The sequence below is a fragment of the Lagopus leucura genome, unplaced genomic scaffold (assembly GCF_019238085.1).
Source record: "Lagopus leucura isolate 7727_CA_CO unplaced genomic scaffold, USGS_WTPT01 Super-Scaffold_806, whole genome shotgun sequence".
NCBI classification, from domain to species: Eukaryota; Metazoa; Chordata; class Aves; order Galliformes; family Phasianidae; genus Lagopus; species Lagopus leucura.
In genome coordinates, this window is record NW_024962260.1 from 9,553,547 (window position 1) to 9,574,357 (window position 20,811).

At 43.2% G+C, this 20,811-nt stretch overlaps 1 long non-coding RNA gene across 3 annotated transcripts in view; it reads right to left on the bottom strand.

The window, feature by feature from the left end:
* Positions 1 to 431: 431 nt before the first annotated feature.
* The window catches only part of LOC122176871, a 78,266-nt gene continuing 57,886 nt past the window's right edge, over positions 432 to 20,811 (bottom strand). For 2 of the 3 annotated variants that reach the window (XR_006177861.1, XR_006177859.1), the window contains exons 2-7: positions 15,750 to 15,813; positions 14,731 to 14,787; positions 10,919 to 10,995; positions 2,664 to 2,827; positions 1,713 to 1,746; positions 432 to 834 (exon numbers count right to left, since the gene is read on the bottom strand). This is a non-coding gene — a long non-coding RNA (uncharacterized LOC122176871). The remainder of the gene's footprint in view (positions 835 to 1,712; positions 1,747 to 2,663; positions 2,828 to 10,918; positions 10,996 to 14,730; positions 14,788 to 15,749; positions 15,814 to 20,811) is intronic. The other variant, XR_006177860.1, reaches the window with a different exon arrangement.

The window sequence follows — 20,811 nt, forward strand, 5'->3', positions numbered from 1 at the left end:
AAAGGTGAGAGGGAACTCCACTGTTTTAGAGATCATTTAGCTTGTTCTCCTAAACTCCTTTAAAGGTATTTTCCAAACCTCCTGACTACTGTGAACACTTTCTAGAGAGGCGTTTTAATTTCTCTTTATTGAGTTCAAGTGCCTACCTACCCCCTATTATGCTTTTGCACTGCACAGTACTGTTCTGCAAAATACTTTACTACAGAAGACTTCTGACCAAAAGCCCTGATCAGTACCTGATCTGAAGTACAACTGCAATAAAAGTAAAACAACAGCTTTCAGAAGGATCACTCCTTCTGTCAGAATCAGCCCAACAGTGGCTCACATATGGTGGTCTGTGGGGCACATCCTCTCAGTAGCGTGGCCCTTTTACACCCTAAGAACCAGTGGGGCAACATTCTTGAGCAACAAAAGGAGGCATGACACAGTGGCACATAAAGCAAACTTGTTAAACTTCTTCCCCCAACTGCTTTCCGCTGGGATCTGGTTTTACCTTACCTCCAATGCCAGTACCTTGCTTTTACCATCCACATCTCCTCAATTCATTGTTACAATTCCACTTTGTTTTGTATTAGGCAAGTTAAAGAAGCTTTGTTTCAATGTCAAAGGCCTTTTTTTTTTTTCTTTTCTTTTCCACATTTTCACAGTTGACTTTTCAGTTTTTTTGGTTTAAACAAGAGATGACAGACAAGAGGTTGCTTGTGCTCTGAAAACATGCACCTGGAAATTCTAGTGCTCAAAGGAAGCTGTTGAAGATCAGACCATAAATGTTGTTGCTGTATTTGGAGAGCCAGAAGATGAACTGGATTCCATTCTCAGTGATTTCAGTCTTCCCTGAAAAGGAAAATACAGACAATGTCAGTACTGAAATACAAGAGCAGGCTACTTCTTGCACTTTAACAAGATCTTTAACAAGTGCCTTCCACCACTCCTCAGTAGAGTTGATCCTACTGAGACATTCAGAAAGACAGTGTTTTGACAGCCTGATCTCAAGTTATGCAGTACACCAGCACAGATAAGAGATCTCTTAATACTGTAATGTTACCTGGCTAGGTAGTAGCAAAAGGCAAAACTTCTCCAAGCCTTCTTAACCAATAGACCTAGTCCTATATGTTCCTTTATTGGCTTTTTCCACCAGCCTCATTTAAGGATTGAGAAAGGACAGAACTAAAGTGCATTTCTTGTATAAAAAGCAAAGCCTGGCAGTATCTGCCGTTGGAGAGCATTAAGTTCTTCAGATAGCACTTGGGTATTTAAGCAAAAGATCCGCAAACACATGAACATATGTACAAGTAAGTGATGAAGCCTGTGACAAAAGCCAAAAAAGTTCAAGCTGTGCTGCCCTATGAAGGAGGCCTGCTTGGGAACAGACAGGTAACATTCCATCTAAATTAGGACTGCCCTTATGCTGATAAGGGACTAAACATTCGTGAAACATGGGTTGGTTAAAAAAATTTCAGGAAGGGTCTTTTATATCTATGCACCTTTGGTCTTCATTCAGTTTTTTGTGCCTTGATGCCTGCTACAGCTAAAGCATTCCAAAAGGTAGCTGAGGGGATAGCTGTTCTAGAAGTACGCATAGCAGTAAGGAGAGTTAGCAAACTTGTATCAGGCTGCTCTAGGCTTTATCCAATCAAGTTTAGAAAATCTCTTAAGTATGAAGCTTTTATACACAATGACACTACTACAAGGGGAGCCAACAATGTAATTACCTGTAGGCACACTGACTGGAGAGGCCCAGGGGTCCTGAGATGAAGAAAGACAATTGGTTACTGGCTGGGCCTTATGTTTGTTTCCCAAGGTCTGTGCAAACCATGCTGCCAAGCATATGTGGTGTGCACATTAGATAATACTTAGGAAAAGTTTTCCCTCTAGAGGCTCATTCTGCGCTCATGGTTTCTGCTGCTATGCATCCAGCCAGCTTTCCTTCTTCAGCTCTGGAATTGTAACTGGAATTGTGCAAAAGTCAGCCCACATTAAGAGGCTTCAAGGGATCATCCTTTTGTTCAGGAGTGGCTCTATGTGATGCTAAAAGCAGAAGCAAGGAATGGATCCTGAGCATCAGGTGTGACTCACAGCAGTGAGTGAGAGAGGTCTGAGAAGCTCCACAGTGCTGAAAGTAACATTTGCCTCTTCTCCAAGAAAGCTGAATCTCAGCTTATTTATTTACTTTTACAATTTAAGATACAGGGAAATCCACACTCAGAAAGTAACAGTAGGAAGAATTCAGCTACTGCCACCATATCTGCATCCCCTGTGCTTTTAAGAATATGGGAGGGCTCAGCTTTCCTCTGATAAATGGGTGAAGGGAGAAGCCAGGGATTGCACATGTATTCAGATGCTGCAGTATGTTCTCCTTAGCTCTTAGTTATAACACTTAGTTATAGTATGGCTTAGAGCCAAATACAACTTGAGCCATTCCTTCTCCTCCCCCACTGAAGAATGATCTCTAAGCTCTAGACCCTCATCTCCACCCAAAATGACTGCCCTGGTTTATTTTATTCTTTTTTTCATTGTTTCCTTTTTAATCACTTCTAAGCTAAGCTTTTGTTTGCCAAGTTTTCAGCCTGGAGCAAATTTTTACAGTCAGATTATAACCTCCTATCCTCTCCCTTGAAAAAAGGTGTTTTAATGGATATGCTGCTGTCCCACCCATTATTTACCTTGCTGCTGGGAGGCAGGAGAGATGATGGCAAGCTTTTAAATTTCAGCATCTTAAAATTCTGTTTTGCAGACATGGGCACACATCTGGTTAAACCATTTCCCTCATGTCTTGGCTCAAAATCCTTGGCTGAGGCATCTCATGGCAGCAGATGTGTCTAGAGAGCTGAGGGAGAAAATCAGGAGACAAAGCGGCTAGGTTTCTCAGAAAGGGAACGGTTGTGGGCTAGAATACAACAAAATGCTGGGACTGGAGAGATGGGTCTGTCAGCATGTTACAGAGTTTCAACTACTTAGGATAGGCTGATATTAACTAACACTTGAGAAGCCCTCTTCTAAAGGGCAGGCTGAAAAGGCAGAAGACTGCTGAAGCCAGTGCCTTCCACTGAAGGGAGAAATGAGAGTCTGAAAACACACTATAACCTGGAGCCACACAGGGATTTGGACACTTCTCAGGGATTTCAGTTTCCACATTTAGAACTCAGTAAAAGCCTGAAAATCCTTGCTCAACTGCCAATGAATTCCCAACACCATTTTGAAGCCAGGGAGGCTCTGGAGAAGACATTTCAAAGCAAGCAGCTTCATAAGCAGCTTCATCTCCTCAACTGCTTGCTTTAACAATACTATCCACTCCACTGTCCTCACCCAGAGCGTGCCTAGAAGAGTTATCTGTGGTCTAAGATGGGGCACAGGGCCACAAACAGGAGAGAAATAAGGTATATCTGATGGGAAATTCCCTGTGGATGTGTCAGACCAGGGCTGAAAGTTCTTCACTGGGTAAGAGATGTTTCTTGTACAGGAACTGGTGCCCAAATTGCTCTGGGTTAAGATCTTTCATTATTTTTGTCACTTCTCTTACACTCCTCCCACAAGATCAGTATCACTCCCTCTCCTCAAGAAGTGTTCCATGTTAAGAAGATGTTTTATTGTATAACTTAAATAACACACACACACTGATACTGGCAACAAGTGATACGAGAAGACAAGTCTGTTCACACACCAAGCAAGTTGAAATGGAAAGTTTTAGAATTCACGCTCACTGATTCTTTTTGCTAAACTAATATATTGGTTCTTAGCTAATACACTGATCCCTACTGCTAACCAGCCTATATCATGCTAGGCTTTAGACTACTCTGTGCACAGATCTTCTAGAAAGGCTACTGACTGAGAAGAATGAACAGCGTTTACCATAACATAAAGGCCAATCCTGGTACAAAGCATTCTCTGCGAAGAGGGAACCTGGACCCAGAACTAACTTTGAAGTTGATGTCAAACTTCAGGTGTGAATAGCCATACAGAAGATGTTGCATCGCATGCTCTGAGAAGGTTTAGAGACAAGAAAACCACAGAATAAAATACATCTCTGTTGTCTCTTGTCTTCCCCTTTAAGTTAGAATCTAAGCGAGGGAAAGCAAGGGCAGCTTCTTGCTACAGGCTAGCTTTTATAGAATCACAGAATCATAGAATTACATGGTTGGAAAGGACCTACAAGATCATCTAGTCCAACTGTTCTCCCATCATCATTACTACCACAAGCTAGTAAACCTTATCTCAGAGCAGAAATTTCTGTGTCATATTAACTCCCACTGGTGCAGGGATGCACAGAAACTGTGGACAGAAAGGTACTTTCTCCTTGCTCCAAGGCAGGTCAGCTCAGTCTATAATCTTAGACTGAAATTTTTACATGCTATTTTAAAGATTGCCTTTATACACCCCATAGTCACTGTTGCACTTTGTTCCAGGGCTTCATTAGCCTTAGTCCTAAGTCATACTGTAGTTAAAAATCTTGACATTTTGTCCCTTATGCCCTGGATATGGAGAATAAATTATACCCATCATCCTTATATTACTTGTATTGCCCCTCAAGCCCTTTACTACTTCAAGATGCTATCACACTTCTCCCTCATTCTTGTTTAAGAGCTTCAGGCTTTCTGGTCTTCTCATCTAAAATTCCCAGATCCTCTTCTCATACCTTAAGGCAAACACCAGGCTTTCTGCCTCAGCAGAGAATGGCACAGGAATACATGGAAGGGTTGATTTAAAGAAACTGCTTCTCCCTCCACTCTCAGTGCCCCACAGATGTGCCAAGATCTGAAACTGCACTAATTTTACTTTGTCAGACTTATCAAGGAAACAATTACATGGGTCTCTGCCTTTGGGTCCTCCATTCAAAGTCTCTAATGCTTCAAAGATGCATGCACTTGATTAGCTTAGAGCTGCTCACTCCAACACGATGAGTGAGCTACAAAGACAGAAGGCTGAGATAAGCATGTTCTTGTGAGGGTTGTTGGAGAACAGCAGACAATCACAGGCCTTATTTCTCCTATCAGGTGAAAAATTTTACAAACCATGGAAACTTGCAATTTTGCCTCTTGTCTATAGTCTGTGTTTTCCCTGGAATATTTATGCTTTTCCTACATTTCCTTCAGTGATGATCTAATCAAGCAGAATTCTTTTGATATTAACCAGAAGAACAGGGGAACACTTTTGTGGTTCATATTACCAATGGGAATGTCAGCAAGACTGACAGGACTACCTTTGGAATTGCCACATATTAATCAGAGCTCGGCTAACATGGTAGGGCTGGGGTGGAGCTCATTTTGCTTTGCACATGGGAGATGGCTTGTTTGAGAGTTGGGAAACTGAGGGTGGTGGAGTTCCCTCTCCATCTGATTCAGAGATCTCGAACAGCTGCCCTGGCAGCCCTCAGATACCTCTTCCCATCCATGTCTATTTCTTTGCTTTCATCATATCTTCCCATTATTAAACTGTCACATATTACACTCTGCATTGAGCTAGGAGGGCTTGCATAACCAAGTGTAAGCTCACAGTCCTGACTTGGTGACAAAGGGAGTGACAAGCTGCTCCTACAGGCCACTCTGCTGTGGGAGGCCAGAGATAATTGCTCTGAGCCCTGGGACAGGGTTCCAGGAAAGAGAGCCTGGTTCCAAAAACAGAGGCATATTAGACTTGCAGAAGCAGCTAGGATACAAAGTAGGCATATCTAGCCAAGTGAGCAAACAAAACCAAAGTCATTTTTCTCTCCTTAAAATTTTGCACTGTTGTCACCCAGCACAGACAAATGGCTAAACACAACTGGTAATGGAATAATTAAATCAAACATTAAAAAAGGCAACAAAGGTAAAAATATAGCTGCACCATCACTATCCCCAAAAAAGCAGCATGTATTTGTCATGAGTAACTCTATGGAGTAATGGGATGCAGCAATGAGCCGACCTGGGCCCCTGCATATTGCTTGGACAGGGGAAGGAGCATTGCTCTTCCAGTACAGAACACTGAATACAGAAAAGCAAAAATGTTGGCATTCATTTCTAAATCTGTCCTGCCTGGCTGGCTAAAGAATTAAAGCTAGAATATAAAGTGCTAAAGGGACAAAATCATACCCAATCCATACAGTTTCCTCTGCTTTGATACACACAGAGAATGTGTAATTCCACGCACTTCAAGCATTGCACTCATGCATAGAAGGGCCTGCAAAACAAGGCCCTTGAAGTCTCAGTAGAAATTGTAAAATGGAGTTCCTAGGTCATAAACCAGGATCTTGCATCAACCGTTTACCATTTATTTGCAGGAATAGGATTAACTGAAAATTCAACAGCTACTCCATAACTTCTCACATTGCATATGGAAAAACCTATCAACTGGTGTCTCAAAGAACAGGTGTGAAATTCCTACTTCTCAACTTATTCCAGCAACTGCTCTGATGAAGGAACATCTCAGAAAACACACTTTTTCACAAGTCTGCTTTGCACAGGTCTGGCTTCCAAAATCTAATTCCCTCTATCGATGCCATCTTCTTCACATTAAGCAGAGCACATAGTCTTCTCTTTAGAAAGAAGGCTGTGGGTTCTCCTTGAGGTAGCTTGCTCCATGAAGGTCTACCCAAGAGATAAATGAAAAGCGAAAAAAAGTCAACATAAAATAGAGACTCAACCTAGCAAAACTGCTGCTGATATTCAGGAGCAGAAACCACATGCCTCTTTTGCCTCAATAATTTCCAAGCCATAAATGATGTTTAATGTGGAAAAAGTCATAAGCGTACAAAAGTTACTTCTAAAACTAAAAACACAGCGTTTCTTACTTATGGCTTTGATAAATTAAGTGTTTTGTATTCTGGCATTATGCTTGCCATTCTGAAGAACCTTTTTGCTAGGTGAAAAACAATGGCACTGCATGTGAGCATGTCTACTGGCTCTGCAGTGTCCTTCTAGGAAGAGTACCCTTCCATATTCTGGCACAGACTATTTCTGTTGACTGCTCAGCAAAATGGAGCATGTTGTCCTTCCACTAGTGGTATATCACAAGAAAATTAAACAATACTAGGAGGAATTTAAATTTTGCTGTCCATTACGTTCTTCTACACTCTCAGTTTTAGCTATCTTCCAGTTACATGTTCCCTACTGTCTGTCCAACCCAGCAAGAGACGGTGCATGAAAAATTACACACAAATCAGAAGCAGCTCCCATAAACAAAGCATACCGAAGTATTTCTAAGGGACACAAGAGCGGAAAAAAAAAAGGATGCTTTGCTGTCCTCTTCATTGCTGTTCAACTGCAGACATTTTAAGTGTGTTCTGCGTTCCAAAACTATATTTAAAATAAAGCTTTTAAAGTAAACAGCTTGCACTGTGTGCCAAGATTGCTGTAATGTCAAAACAGAAAATACTGCTTGTCTGGCACATGCATCACGTTCCAAGCAGGAAATCCAACAAAACATTTAACACAGCAGACATCATTTGATAGTCTCAACTACGACGCCCACTTGGCACTGGCAGTAAGTAGTCTTCCACAAACTGTATCCAAAAATGATGCTTGCCTAACTTGTTATCATGCAAAACATTAATGGGAGCAGTTTTCTCTTTTGAAGTCCATTGGAACTGGAAATGTAGGCTGAAAATGCCTGGTACATATCCATGCAGAAAGCTGAGAACCACCCTTTTACGATTGAAGCACACAAAATAACACTGGGAAGCAGAGCTGGTCAGCAAGCCTGTAGCTGCCTGGTCAGACCTCTGAAGACAACTACTGGCTCATCTGCAGGCCACAGTTTTTAACTAATGCTATCTGAGCCATTTTCTGTTTTTCTCACTGCTTTACTGTTCAGGTTACGTAATCCCGAAGCTTTTTTTTTTTTCTCTCAAAGGTTCCTTTTCTCATTCTGCATCAGTATGAGGCATGGGATCACATCTTCACCAGTTGTGAAAGAGAGCTGTATTAACCAAATGCACTGACTTCAATAAAGCAGGGATAGGTAGTATTAAAGCTGCTACAAAACTACATTTCTATTCATAAACACATATATGAATCCTAACAGCAGATACTTAGGACAAACAGCCTTACTATCAGCACTAGAAAAATTATAGTTTGCCTAGGCAAAGGAGGGCTGCTGAAAGAAATCCACAGCTGAAAATAATATATTGTCATCATGACAATTTAAGTGTACTCCTCAGAGATTTCCTGAAGCCTTGACCTACTCATAGAAAAACCATGATGCCTACAAATGGATCCATTGAGCATGCCCTGATAGCTGTTTTCATCTTTTCTAACAACAAGTGACTCAGTTTTCCTTTTTTCTTCTTGCACCTCACTCGGTGAATTGAACAGGTTTTCAATGGTTCACGGCCAAGCCTAGCCCTCTCTGAAAACACATTTTAGTTCTGCTGTTGCAGCATTTCTTCCAGGACAGGCGCCCAGAAAAGAGCTTTAGAAACCAGTGTTTACTATTCTGGAGTGGAATAATTTCTGGAAAAACACCATAACCATCCATAAGTTTTTTTGTTTTTTTTTGTTTTTTTTTTTTTAAATCAATCACTGTTAAGACAGTCCTGCACTTCTGATACGCCAGCATTTTACATGCACCTCTTTGGGAGTCCAACCCACACATTAGTTACAGCTCTCTGGAGTATGCACTGCCTTGCATCTGGTGCTGCTCAGATAAATGCAGTATTCTTCCTAGGACAATCAATTGGGAAGTTGTTATTAACACATTCCTCAAAGCCACATAGTTAGAACTAAAGTATTTCTCAGGAAGCATATTCCTTAACTTACCCATTGCAGCATACCTGGTCTTTCCTGATAGTTGGAACTGGGAAGACCAAAATCCTTTGCATCCCATCAGACATTTGAATCCTGAACAGGCAATAGAATTGAGCGTGCCCCATAATAGCTCATGAAGTTCTCTGCTTTTTATTGTCAAGATATTCTGCTACTGACTTTATAAAGTTTTTTTCCCAACGTAAACAACTTCGCCATCATATTACTGACTGCTGCTACTGCTAGGTCAGAGTCTGTAAACACGGCAAAGTATCACATACCAGATGCAGCACAAATTAGCTTGATCTTCATGTGAATTATGTGGCATTCTTCATCAGTGTTTTTGGTTTACTCTCTTGTCATCCAATGCTGCTCTTGCTTCTTCTCCTTTTACAATGGGTCTACATCTTTAGACTATTACGCCCCTAGTAATCCAGGCATGGCTTCCATGCTCATACCTGCTGCTTGTTTGTAATCATCTTTCCTGATTTTCCTATCCTTTTCCCAAAAGGCTAAGGCACTTTTTTTTTTCCTCTGTTTTTTAATTAGCTATAATATTTATCTTCCTCCTATTTATTCAAAACTCACCAATGTGCCACAGAGGTGTAAGATGCCACCTCTGTCTGTGGCAACAGCAACAATCCCTGAGCTGCTGTGGAAACACAAGTATTGCTGAAAGAGCTCTCTGGGCAACTCCTGGGTCCACACCTGCAGCCTGGGGCATATCACCTGAACCTGCTGTCATGGTGCTGTTTCCTACTCATCTAAGGCAGAAGATGGAGTGCAATCCTCTAGACTTCAGTACTGAGAACCCTGACACAACTATTTTCTTAAATGTGTTTATTCCTGCTAGACTGTGCTTCCAAATGTGCTTTTAGAAACAGTTAGGAATTAAGAACTCAGTGGTAAGTTATTTAAGTGGATGAAAAGCCTCACCACTGTAATGCCGCACCTTCTTCCTCACCTGTGTTAACTGAGCTTCAGCTTTAAACTACCAAATATAACACACCTATTTTGTTCTGGTTGGACCATTTCATTATAAAAGCTGCACTCTCTAAATAAATGTCAAAAGGTTACAGTAAGATTTGCCTTCTTTTCAGTAAATTAAACATACTATTAAATGGATGCTAAGATTGAGTTGGGCTTACCAAGTGCAGAATTCTCTGGCTCAAAACACAACACACAGACCAAGAGACAACAGGCATTGATACAACTTAGCATCAATAAAAACATGGGAATTATTTCTGTCAGTCAATAGTGAGAGAACGATCAGGTTATAAAGCAGTAAGGAGACAGTCTCAAGCCCCAAATTTCTGAAAAGATGGAAACAATCCTTACAATCCTCAGACCAGACTTGAAGCTTTCTAGTAAAGAAGCACAAAGCTTTGTCCTGTTGCCACATGAAAAAATTTGGTGACTAAGTAAGCCTGAGTATCTTGTTAACAAGACCTACAATCTTGAAAGTTGACCCTTTGCAGTAAGAAGTGTGACACAGAAACAAACTCTTGAAGGAAAAAAAAGGCTGCACATCCCAAGCACTGTAACCCGAATAAAGATGCTTTCTAAAGGGACAAAGCTGCTTGTGCACAGGTGCCTGCTACAATTGCTGCTCCTTGCGTCAGTGTGTAAAGCGCAAGACAAAACACTGCTGGGAGCTGGGCAACAAGGGAGGTGGAAGTGAAAGGCTGGTCCTCTCAGCCTCTCTATTTCACAACAGTTCCTGAAAATTTCTGAGTTCCAGGAGAGCTGCCCAACTTCCTCTGAGCCACTGCCTTTGAGCTGCATTTGCAACACTAGCGGCCTGTGTATTTCAGGAATGCGAAAAACTGGCACAGTGAGGTTTATGATTCAGCCAAGATGATGTGTTGGGACATGACTGAAGTTAATTAAAAGGAGCTTAAGACAGACAGACAAAAAAAAAAAAAAGTTTGCAAGACTCCTTAAAGAACCAATTAATTATTATTTGTGGCTGCACACGCCAGCTAGGCCACAACATGGAATCTCCCCAGCCTCACCTCACAGCCTTTATAGAAAGCCAAAAAAAAATCCCCACCAAATGCAGGTCAGCTTTCAGGAGCTCTGGGCCAGTATCTTTGCACTGGAGCTGGGTAAAACTTTACTAAAATCAGCAGAGTGGCATTGTTTACAACCACAGATTTAGGCTAGGTCTTAATGGTGAACACAAAGCAAGAAATAAGCAGTACCTCCAGCAACAAGTCAAAACGCATGGGCTACTCCAGAGCTGAATCGCCTGGTGACATTCATTGTCCGTGTGCGTGGCCTGGAAAAGGAAGGAGTGCCTGGAGTCAGTGTGGGAGGAGAGAAAGATGGGAATAATTTAATCCTCTCTTTAATGCATGACAGTGATCATTTTCAGAGCTGCAAGAGGCACCCACATGAAGTGAAGCAGTTTTACACACTTCCAGCCTAGTTTCCTGTAAGGATTTCCTGTAAGGAATTCAGTAAGAATTCCTCTGAATTCACAAAGATTCTAAATCAGTACATGTAAATTCTGAGTCCTGGCTCTGCAGCCGCAAATCTTCCATCATCTCCCCATGATGGGAAAGCAGTGGTGACAGAGCAGCGTGAGCAGTGCCCCAGCCTGTCCCAGGAGCAATTCACCCAGCATGGGCAGGAGCTAGCCTGGCCGCAGCCCCGCCTGGCTGGAGTGTGCAGCCCTGTGCTTTACACAAAGGCAACAGGCAGAGCCACATGGCCCAAGCAAGCTTCCTGAGCAAGACTTAGCAAAATTTGCAGTTGTCCTCCTCAGAAGGAACAGAGCCTACTGCACCCTGAGTTACTGACAAGTATGTTCAACAAGAGGCTGAGGTGTTAACAGTGGGGACTTTTTACTTCGACTCACTGTCACCTCAGTGCGATTGCAGTCTACGTGTGACCGGCACGGCTGCTCCCAGCCCAGCAAGGAGCCTCCTACTGCTGCAGGCCCTACACCTGCTCACACAGCCCTGCCTGCACGTAGACTTTGGCAGCCCCTGTGGCATTTGCTGGGGTGGGGGTGGGAAGACCATGGTGTCATTTACACACAGGTTGAACAAACCAGGTGCAATCAGTTTGGGTTTGGCTGAAAAATCCTCCACCCTGTGCAAGCTATTTAACTCCTGCAATGCCAAAGCTTTGTGCATGCCCAAGGCAATGAAAACCTTAGTCTGCAGAGAAGAATTCTCTGGGTCATTGTTCCTCAAGGCACCACAGGAGAGGATAAGGTCCTATTAGACCTGTTGCCTAAAGACAGATAGCCAGTTCTCCAGATACTATGCTCTGAAAAATTAGTCTAATCTGAACTATGAAAACATATAGTAAATACAGCAAAGTCAATTGTTGCGCAGGCTGCCCAGAAAAGTGGACATCCCACCCCTGGAGGTGCCCAAGGCTAGGAGGGATGGGGCCTTGGGCAGCCTGATCTGGTGGTGGCAAGCCTGTCTGCTCTCCAGAGGCTGCAACAGCACTTCTGGTGCTGTCCTGGTGACAGAGTGAATGGCCAGCAGGGAGCTGAGGAATGGCTTAAAGATCTAGTGCTTGATTATGCTCCATGCAGGTGAGGGCACTTCACCTGTAGATGATGAGTAACACCAAGGGGTGGTATGGGGACTGCTGGGGGAAGAAGTGGGAGCAGTGCACTGGACTACGCCTGGACACTGGTGCACGTCCAGTCCATCTCCATCCCGCTCTTAACAGAAGACCATTGGGTCCCAGTTATCTTTAGGCTGCAAGCTGCTTCCTGGAACATCCACCTTTTGCCTTCCCACTCACCAAGCTGGCTGGCAGGATCAATGCATCTTGTGTCTCTTAGGAAGGGAGATTTTGGGATGCAGTCTGTAGGGGCTGGACAGTGATCCACACCTGAGCTCAGTGTCCACGAAGTCCACTGAGTGTTGCTTATGTCCAGTCTATTATGCTGCTTGAAATGGATACTACAATGAAACCCATATGGGAAACCATTAACTGCAGATCACATGGGCCAAGAAGGACATGTTTGCAGAAAGCCCTGGAACAGTAAATTTTATTTGAGTTTCTGTCTCCAGTTGTTCTTCTAGCTCTTTCAAAAGGCTATGTATGAAGCAGGGGAGGGACCTGGGGGGAACTCCGGACTGAAAGTAGCTTAACACCTTGCTGGATCCTCGCCAAATACATTTTCACATTAAGAACTCTAAACTAGCAGGAAAAATACTTCTCTCGACCCCTGAGGGGTCAGTGAGATACCCAAGCGCAAATGCAAGACAGAGCTAAGATCTGACATGAAAAGCCAGGGTTGCTCACCTCATTCAGGAGCTGAAGCCCAGAGAAAGGGGCACAGCTTCCAGGAATGGACAAAGACTGCAAACCCTGCAACAAAGGCTACTTTTCAGCAGCACATAAAGGAAGGAGGGCCCAGCTCTGCCCCTCCAGCCAGACTCCACCCCTCGCAGCGTGGAGGCCTTCGCAGAGCGCCAGCCACATCTAATCAGGTCTGACAGACAAGACAAGGCAGACGGCCACCCGCCATAGGCACCCCCGCCCCTGCTCACCCGCAGGCTTTCCCCCAGCCCTAGGGATGCTGCCTCAGTGGAACTGCTCACGCCAGCACCATGGCGCCACTGCTGCCCCCTGGCCCTCACCCACTCTGGTCAGCATGCACCCGGCCGAAGCCCCACGACCTGCAGTTTAGGGCACAGCCCAGTGTTGATCAAACAGGAACTGGGGCAAATCCTCAACGATACACGTTTCCCATTGGACAGAAAAAAATCCAAACTTTCAAAGAGTTCATTTAAGCATCTCTGGGACAAACAAGCCAGTGTTGGAGGCATAGAACAACTCAAAGGAGTCAGGCCTGTTTCATAAAAGCAGGGAAGACCGAGTATTTCCTAAAACTGCCTCTCTTTCACTTCTTAGATCAGGGTTCAGTATGCACGAGAGCAGGGTAAGAATCTAGAACGGAAAGTTGAATAAGCAATGCTTAAAAGCGAGGAGGCAGGAATTCACCAAAGCAAAGAGGAGGAGAAGGAGAGAGAGAGGGGGAGCAGAGGCTCTTTTTAGAAGTGTGAGTACCACTTTAGCGCGCAGTAGACAGAAAACTGGTTGGAAGCCCCATGATTCAAGCAGACACTCAGCCCTGGGAGCCAGAAAAAGAAAGGATTTGGCAGAAATTCCTCTGCAAAGCAAGGAATCATTTCTGCAGCAGAATATTCAGCTTGGCCTTGCTGCAAACCAACCTTGCCAGCTACTTGATCATGCCAGCAGAATATTAGCACTCAACTCCTCTGCTCTAATGAAGCCATGAATCTCTTCTATCCACTCCTATCTTCCATTTGCCCTCTTTTAAGTCAGTTCCTCACAGTCTCAGTCTTCCTGCAGTGCCCTGGGGCCATCCCAGTGCTCAGGGAACTAACAGCAGCCTGCCTGCCAGTCTCCTGGATGCCAGCTGCCCACCTTCACTCCTCCCACATTTGCTCTTTGGGCACTGTTGTCCAGTCCCTGTCACACTCCTTCCTTCAAGAGGCTACAGCTCACAGCACATGGACGAGAGAAAAAAATCACTGCTCTGGAACCACTCAGATTAAAGACAGAGAGGCCAAGCACCTAAGAGCCAATTTCGGGAAGCTTTGGCACCATGCAGGAAGTTGAGACAATCTGATGCACTGCTGAACACACTGTATCAGTTTATCTTTATTCATCCTCTCTGGGACCAGCTGTGCACAGCACACATCATGCTGCAGTGGTATTAAGCCAAGGCAGCTGGAATGTTTGCAAGGAAACATAGCAGATACAGCACTATTATTGCACCACATTAATTTTTTCACTGCCTTGCAATATGGAAGAAGACAGAGTCAGTACTGGGCAGCTGGACTGCGTGGCACCCACATATCACAATACAGTAGAACTGCACCCATCCATACTACAGGGACTCTGCTTGCATCAAGGGCTAGTGGTGCCAGCATAAGCCACAAAGGCAGTCTGAGAGCTTTGCACACCTGGACTTGAAGAAGAAAATACCACTTCAAATAAGAAGACAAGATACCTAAAAACTTCAGTGAAAAAGTGACATCCACATCCTGATTTTCTGAATGTGTGCCTCCTGAAATAATAAAAAAAAATAAAGCAGGTCAATTTTAGCTTTTAAGGACATTTTCCAGGGCACACCAACACACTTAAAGCATCTCTAGTCACCACATCTCAAAGAAACAGAAGTATCCTTTCTAGAAAAATTATACTCAATTGCTTAGGAGCATGTGTATACTTCTCCCAAAACGGTACAGAAAAGATAAAGCTACACTAGAGCTGTAGTCCTGTTTCAACATGTCAACTAGTAAGACTGTTGATCCTAGCCTAGCTGTGAAGCTAGTGGTAGAGAAGCTGAAAATTTAGAGCTAAAAAGTAACTACCTTGGAAACTTCTTGTTAATGAACAAATGATTGTGTAAAATGTTTACTAGCATTCACAATTCCATTTTAATTATTCCCTCTGTTGAAAAGAAACATAAACATACCCAAATTCACTTGGAAGAGAATTAAGGAATTCTAAAATATGAGACAGAAGCAAAGTTCACTTTGGATCTGATGCTTTCCACACTGGGTTTGAATTTTCACAGAAACAGCCCCTCCACCAATGGTTCTGTTTCTAGACTTCCTGTTCAATAACTCCTGCTGCACACCAGACCCTGCACTCTTCCCCCTTCAAAAGCAGCGCTTACATAAGGAAGGCTTTGTACCCACTACACAAGGTGGGTGACACCAGCAGCCGTAGAGGGATGTACATAAAATGAGTTTTGACTATGGCTAAAGAGAATGACTGAGACACAAAAAAATAAGTTCAAATTGTATTGTTGGCTATTCTGAATTCAAACAGGTCTGTATTTTGGGGTCTGTGCCTAATTTCTGCAGTCTAGCTGGGTTCTCATCCTGTCCTTCTACATACTTGTTCTGGCCATGTGAATAAGGCTCCTGAAAAGCACCAGGTTACTGCAGGGGTTGTTTGTTCACTTGAACTCCTCTTGGAAAAATAAGGATAACAAAAAGGGAAGAAGACTGAGTGACTCACAATTTACTTTCCAGCAGGATACAACTATGGCGGGAGGCAGCCTGGTGAATGCCATCAGGGAGACCTGTGGGGAAAAACAAAAAGTATAGAGAAATTCAACAGAAAAAGAGCAAGAAGGAAAGTTTCCAGACAGTAGTGGAGTGAGGAAAAACTTTGCAGACACATCCTGGAAGGGAAAAAACAGAAGTTTAATTCCTAGGCACAACACAATAAGGACCCAGAAGGCTGACAGCTGTAGTGATGAGCGAGGAAAGAGAGTGCAGGAGACAGAACTGGACCCAGTGATGTTGTGCTGGAGCCTGTTGTGGTTAGTCTCTGCTGCATTACTGGGGACATCACTCTATCTTTCTACAAGCTTACAACATCTGGGAATCTTCCCCACTAAAATTCCTGTGACTGCACAAAAGAGCACTGATTAAGGCGAGCCACAAAGCAGCTATTTGGAGGTAAAACAACTGAAAAGGTGTGATGAATATAAGCATCAAAAGATTCCAAATAGATCCTGAGCTTTGGGACAGGGACAATCTGAGAAGAAAAGGGTTCTGTAGACAAAAGGAAGGCCCTGGAAAGAGAAAATAGAAGTTCTTTGATCTGAAATTCTGCTTTATTTTAAAACAGACATATTGCAACAGAGATGTGTGTGCACACAAACAAGTCAAGTATCCACATGTACACAATTGGTTCTGGATATTCCTTCTTCCTTTAATTGGTCCCAGGTGAAGCATCAACAATCACATCTGGAAATTTTTATACAAATGGCAAGAAAGCCAATGACTTAGGTCACAAATATTTCACGCTCTTTCTTTGCCAGAAACACAGGACAAATGTGGTTTACATCTGCCTCCCTGTAAATACTCACACTTGCAAGATACTCTGCTGTGGCTAATACCTCTGTTTCCACAATCAGAACTGATCAGCATACCACTCTTCTCACCAAGCTTGAGTTTGGTCAGACCTGCAAATCTGGACACTGGGTGACACCTGCAGTCCAGGTCAACTTCTCATTAGGATACATATCAAGAAATGGCACAGACATCCTAGGTGACTTGTAGATACAATGCACAGAATCAAATTACATGGATAAGCATTTTTAAAGGCTGCTGCAACCTCAGCCTTCCAGTCTCTCCATGAGACCACAGGAGAGGCACACCCAGTTTCTGCCAAATGTGCAAACTCAGCTTAGCATGCAGCAGCTCACCTTCCAAAGGAAAAAACACCAGTACCCTTCAATTCCCCACCCTTCCTGCCTCAGCCACTAGCAGGCTTGCTGAAGAAAGGTGGTGCTGGCAGCAGCCATAATGTTTAGCTGCTCATATTCAAGAAGAGATTGTTATGACCCTTGTCCATGATATTCCAAATCACCTAACTAGTTCTGCCTGGTCTGTACTGGTGCTGCAAAATGCTAAACAAATTCAACACATCTCAGTAAAAATGGCCTCGCTTTCAGGCATCAAAGACTGGATTCAGATAAGTCTTAACAGTAGCACTTTTTCCTAGCAGTAATTGTACTCAGCTTCATTTTGGGAGGAAGATTCAGAGAGAGCACAATGTCCTCAATATTGTCATTATATGGGTGCTGCCCTGGCCAAAGACACAGCTTTATTACTGTCTGTGATATCTGCATTCTGAGGAATACAGAAATGCATTTCTTTTTTCTTTAGTACTACCTGGTTCCCAGAAAAAGCACAAGATCTTCTGTTCTTTGCGCTTCTGAAATGTCCTGCTGGTGTAGATGCTGGTGTTAGATCACCACAAGAAATGCTGATTTAGAAGAACTGCAAGCTCTGCTGGAACCAGTGGAGTGCAGAAGGAAGGCACAATTGGGCAGGAACAGCTTACACACTTAAGGAGCCAATTCTGATCATACCTGTGGTAACTTTGTATTGCTGAAGGGGAAAAGAGACTACAGACACTGCCTAACAAGATTTACCTACCTCTGAATGGCCAGTGTTATGCTTCAAGCAACCAGAACTTGTAATGGACAAAAGTGAAAACACCTACTTTTTTTGGTTTGTTTCATCTGTGGCATGCATCTGGGGTGACTGGTTATATTTTCTCTCCCTAGAGTTTTACACCAAACTGCTAAGTTCTACGTACGTTCAAGCAAGAGCAGCCCTCTCAAATAGAAATGCCAAGCAAGATGCACATTCACTTGAAAAAATTAACATTTTTTAATGCAATATTTAATTAACACATACAATTTACCACAAGTCTCACTGCTGCAAGAAAAAGCTGAATATCTAACTTTTTTTTTTTTTTTTTTTTAAGGATTAAAGAAGTTTGATTAAAGTTAGTATCTTCAGATAACTAATTCATTACATTTTCAGAGCATTCCATTAGCCAGGCTAAAATACGTGATGCCACTGGGACCTGTCCTAGTCACTCAAGTTAAGAACATGTACAGCCTCCATAAACTGCTACCTCATTAGCCTTATTTATTCTGGAGTTTTCCTTTGGAATCCCTACACAGGTCACTGCTAGGAAAAGATCACTGAGCTGATCAGTGAATTGTTGAAAAAGAAAAAACGTCATGAATTGTTCAGACCATGCCATTCAGTTCTAGCCCTCCAGGAGCTTTCTTGAAGCCCAGGCCAATCTGGCCATTGCTACAGGACAGAGGTAGCTCAAAGGACTACGAAACTGAGTCAAGTGAGAGCCCAGTGTTTGGAATCCTCATTCTGAGTACTGATGGACACTGCTGTGCTCTGATTTATTCTCTGTAACCTTTTTAAGGGCACACATTAAAATGACCTCTCCACGTTTCTCCACCAGTGCTCATCTGGTATGCAACAGGTGTGAGGCTGTTGCTGTTCTTAACATCTTTTAAATGTTCTACCAGATGAAAAAATGAATTCCCTTTGTTCCTCGGAGATGGAGTTTCTTTCATTTCCTGCGTAAGGTTGCAGTCCACACTTTCAGTAGAGGGAACAGATGATGTAGGCCTAGAGGCTAAGGGTGCATTTGCATGGCGTGGGTTATCAAATGTTTCTGCACTATTAATCATTTATACCCATTGGGCTGTACATGTCTGGTAACAGGAGTACATCTCCGGGGGTGTTCTCTGTTTTGCAAGAGGTCAAGAGATGAAAACCATGCTTTCAAATCCCTTTGCTCTCAAGCCCATGGATACAGTCTCCTTAAAAATCAAAGCTGAATGAAAGGACCCTGATTTTGGCTTATTTGCATATGTGATTTTGCATTATGTAAATCATCCTACCAGTTCTTATCCCATGGCAGCAGACCTGCCATGCTAGGCTGCAGAAGAGCCTCCAGGTCTGTGCCACAGTGGAGAAGATTGGATTATAGAAATGGACACATGCCTGAGAACAGGTCCTAGCTGCATATTCACAGCTCATCAGCAGGCACGTGGATTTAACCCTTCACTGTCAGAGAGGTAGGGTAGAAGAAAGCATTGCAGCAACCATGGAGAATGCTTAGATATAACAGATGTCTTTGTTTGAATATGTTTAAGGACAAACAGCAGAAGCATTCCATGCCTGCTGTTTGCAAGAGGGTTAATGATCTTACACCACCAGCTTCAGCATGAAGTCCCCAGAAATCAAAACGGTGAAAGATTTCCAGTCCCAGGATCATCACAGGATGAAATGTCCCATTCACATACCACTGCCACCTCATGGTGAGGGTGCACTGTCTGCTTGTGCCGCAGCAGCATGCACACTGGCTGACTTGTAAGATGTCCATTCTGCATCGCTGTAGAGCTCCTTTACATTCCACTGCTACCTTCAGGCCTCCACCCTTTCAGCTGCCACCCTACACGTGTAGCACTCACAACGCTAGCTGTACTGCCCAGATGTCCAGGATGCCACAGCCCAGTACCTCCTTGCTTTTTTACAGTAGACTTCACAGACACATCAATGCAGCAGCACTCCTACAGTTAATGCAACCCCAGACCAGAATATCCAAGCATCTGTAGGAAGTGGAAAATTTTTAATGCTGTGAGGAAAGTGCTGCTTGGACAATAGAAACAGAGAAACCAGGCTCCATCAAGTGGAAGTAGAAGCACTGTTCAGGGACACATGGAAAGTGCTGAGTAGTCGCAAGATGTATTTTGCAAGCTCTAAATGATCTCCTACTAGGGCTAATAACACACTTTTCACAAAAAGAGCGTGAAAAATAACAAAAGCAAAACATAATTGCCATTTCTGGAGAACGTGGCCCTTATGAACCAGTCATCTCCCAAGGACTCATTTTAAACCAGCAATAACTCCAAGGGATTCAAGAAACACTAAGTATCTAACTAAACAAAACTAAGTATCTGGATTTCTCTTGGTTCTGAGAACTAAACTCAGACTAGTTTTGGCCAAGACTTCCTCAGCTTTTAAAGCCAATACGGCCCAAACTAAAATTTCCAAATCAGGTGGATTTGGCTGAGTTTTCTTTGGAGGGATTTTGCACATGTTTTGTTAATCCTGCCAGGACTAGGAACACAAGGGGAATTTCACCAACACTGTATACTGATCAAAACCACTAACATTTCTTCAAGTGATGATGTTTTTACCCACCCTGGGTCAGTTACCCTAACCTACTCTTTGTAAACATCTGAAAAAGCAAACTGACATGCAGTAGCCGACACATGATAATTCCAACTAAACTTCCTACTGCAAGCAGGAACCAGGTGGGAACAAACAGTGGAGGTCAAAAATCAAAATTGGTAAAACGGCAGTGTTAAATTTAGCCTTAAGAGTCCCAGAGGACCTCACTTTGAATATCTGCAGTTTGAAATGTAAAAACTAAAATTTCTTCACTTACAGGATTCCACATTCTCCTTACTTAAACTTCAGCTTTGATGCTCCTCAAAGGCAAGAACAAATGTACAAAGCTAGAGCATCTGGATCATATCTGTGCTCTAATCCTGCAGTTCAGATGCCAGCTTCCTCTTCCCTGGTAGAAATCCATCTGCAAATTCATGCTCAGAAAATGGAGATCAAGCAAACATCAGCTTTTTTTCACTGTTTCAGAATTAATACCAGGGTTTTGCTGTGGGGTTACTTGTACCCCAGCTGCATTGCTTTAGCTATGGCACCATACTGATTCTGTGGTC